The 3,307-nt window shown below is 28.7% G+C and overlaps 1 protein-coding gene across 1 annotated transcript in view; it reads right to left on the reverse strand.

Annotated features, from left to right (window-relative positions):
* Positions 1-3,307, reverse strand: part of LOC106876620 (uncharacterized) — a 22,586-nt gene that overhangs the window by 10,081 nt on the left and 9,198 nt on the right. The gene's annotated exons all lie outside the window — the stretch shown is intronic.

Below are 3,307 nucleotides of genomic sequence, written 5' to 3' on the forward strand. Positions count from 1 at the left end.
AGTTATTTAAGAGGGCTGGTGTCGTTTGGCCTGGAGGCGGAAATATCACATACATAAAATATACAGTTCACACAATCTTATTAGCAGAATTGGAGAGGTAACTTCGGAGATCACAGGCTGTCGTAGTCGGAAAGTGAGAGGGAGGGTCAGTTGATAAATTACAAGAAGACAAAGTGTATGGCGGCTCATCGTTAAACTACTTTGGGACTGTGATAACAGAAGATACAAGATATATGAATGAGATCGAAAGACGAACAGTGCTGGTAAAATTTGGAACTGTTTCAGAAAGCATAGAACATAATTGTGGCAGGACATGATCGTTTATGTTGTACATTCGCCAGACACTTCCTTGAAGAAGAGGAATACACTTCTTTGAAGAAGAGGAATAAATTTCCTTGAAGAAGTGTATGAAATATTGTCATTGTTTAAATTTTGTAAAAAATACATATATGTTTTAATTCTTACACTTTTGAAGATTTTATCCTTGTAGGAAGGGATTAATTCAATGTTACACTTCTGTATTCGTGATCTAATGAAAAATATGTGATAAGATTCATCGACTACCAAACTAATTTTGCTCTAACAAGGGCAGGTAGTTCCTCCTGCCTTACGGTGGATGCATTGGCTATTTTTGCATTTTAAAAAAAATGTATTAGCCATGGCTTTACTGTTCATATGATCAGATTCTCTTCTTACTGTATAGCTGTAATATTCTCATAACTCTTCTTGTCAGCTCTTCTTATATTATATAGCTCATTTATTTCTTGATTCTATAATAAAATTAGTATTGCATTAATATTCACTATCATATAGGAAATGATTTTTCATAATCAATTTTCGCACTTTCTTTTTTTTGGTGCGTTCGTATTATGCACTTTGTTTCAATATGAAAATTTTATATACATTAAAGATGTAGGTTCTTATATTTTTTACAATTATAAATACATTTCTCATTATCCTAAAAACTTATTAATTTTAAAGTAAATAGACATACAGGTAGGTTTCATTTAATTGACACAAAAGAAGCAGTCATTTATTTCTACTAAATATCGCTTGCATGTTTTATCTTTCAATGGGCAGACCAGGAAGTTCCTAGCAATGCTGTTCAGAAAAAGCAAAAGGGCAGATACCTCCCCGTGCCTTACGATGGATGCATTCACTATTTTCACATTTTTCAAATCATTTTTATATTAGCCGATGCAACGAAACCCTGTCCAGATAACTTTTTCTTATTATTATGAATTAAGACAAAAATGTGAAAATTAAAATAAAACACAATAAAATATTCTTATTTTAATTCAATCATCAACAATGAAATATAATTCAAATATTTTTTTAACAAAAGAATATTTATTAGTTTTATTGCATTGCCTGGAAAAAAGTTTATTACAATGAAAAATGCGGATGTATGCATGTCAGTATTCTTAAGTATTTACTCTTGGAAACGTACAGACCAGTAGTATTTGCCTAATTCGTCAACTCTGAAGGAAACTAAAATGTACTTAAAATTAATATTCTACTGTACTTAAAATATTGCAACCGAAAATAACATTTATAAAGTTAAAATACATTATATTAGGTAAATTTGAGATACTTTATTTTATTTATTATGAGAATCTAAAAAAAAAACACATCTTTTAAAACATTGTAAAAAAAATCCAAAATAAATTCAAACAGAAAAGTTTTTTAAAATCATATATTTTCAAATCATTTTATTTCGTTGTATCAAATACAAACAATAAAATATGAAGTTGTAAATAATATTGCACAACATTATTTTTCACTTGAATTGAGATCCAATTACAAAAAAATATAAAAAGATTAATCGCAGTATAATGGTCATCAAATGGTTTGAAATCAACTGTATGCTCAGTCAATTCTTCTGCATTAAAAAATCTGACAAACAAATATTAAGTAAAATTTATTAGCATTGTTGTAATCTGTTCTACGTTTTCTATTTGGTTGTCTTCAGCTTATTCTGTAGTTGCTAATGTATTCACCCAGAAATATTTTCAAATTGAAACAATGTGTTCAGAGTGACATGAATGCGCCTTCCCTTAAAAACAAAATTCTTTCTTACTTGCTGTTGATAAAATGATTAGCGTCATCAAAATACATTTGTGGAGAAATTTTAAAACATCAATTCCAAAACATTTCTGTTAGATTATCGTTTATTTTACTGGACTCGCTTACGATTACAAATAAACAACTGAGAGTAATCTCTCTTCGACAATAAAAATAAGCGTAGGAAACATGAGCATAGTCGGAAAAAAATCCAATTCTTTTTTATCTAAAAATTTTTATGTCATATATAGGGATGACAAGAATTGAATCTCTTATCTATTTCTTTTTAACTAATCTAAAAACAATCAGATATATAACTTAAGGTCATAGTGGAGGAAAGCAAACGTCTTGTATCAACATAGCAAGAACGTTTGAATAAAATAAAATGTATGTGAGAGTGAGTGACATAGCTTCCAGAAGACAAGCTATCCACTAGATAAAATCTGGAAAAAATCCAGGCTTTTATAGATTCCAATGGAAGTTTCTAGAAGCGTTCCGAAATACATTTTAGAACAATTCTGGCTAAAATCTAGAATCATTTCGGCTGAAATCTGTTCAACCAATAAGAGGACTTGTTTTAAATTGGCTTAAAACAAAGCTGCCAAAACAAAAGCACTCAATACAGCATTAATACAGTAGAATTAGCCTAATTCGTCTTTGGCTAATTCGTTCCTTCACCTAATTCCTCACTTTCAATTTTTTCCTAGGGTGGACTAATTAGTAGAATTTTACTGCAGTTTTTTAAGATTAATTTTATTTTATTTCATTTTTAAAATACTGCTTTTTTCAAAAATAAGCCCATGGGCTTAACTACAGGCTTTAATAATTTTGCAAAAATAATTTTTTTCTGAAAATTATAAAAATATTACTGGGGCTACTCATAAAATGACAATCGGAATATAAACACATAAGCTTAAAATCGGATGAGATTATTTTTGAAAAAACCCAGTAATATGTTTATAATTTTTGTTTTAATAAAATGTAGTAAATTTTTAAAATGTTATTCTCAGCTGCAATATTTTAAGTATAGTAGAATTTTAATTTTATGTACTTTTTAGTTTCCTTTAGAGGTAATAAAATAGGGAAATTGTACTGTATAAATCTTGTTCTGTACTTTTCCAGATGTAATAACTTAAGAATATTAACATACATGCACCCGCAGTTTTCATTGTAATATATATTAGACATATTTGCACGATTATACTTACACTTGCAAACATACCTATGTAAGTATATATATGTA

Source organism: Octopus bimaculoides, chromosome 8, assembly GCF_001194135.2.
Source record: "Octopus bimaculoides isolate UCB-OBI-ISO-001 chromosome 8, ASM119413v2, whole genome shotgun sequence".
NCBI lineage: Eukaryota > Metazoa > Mollusca > Cephalopoda > Octopoda > Octopodidae > Octopus > Octopus bimaculoides.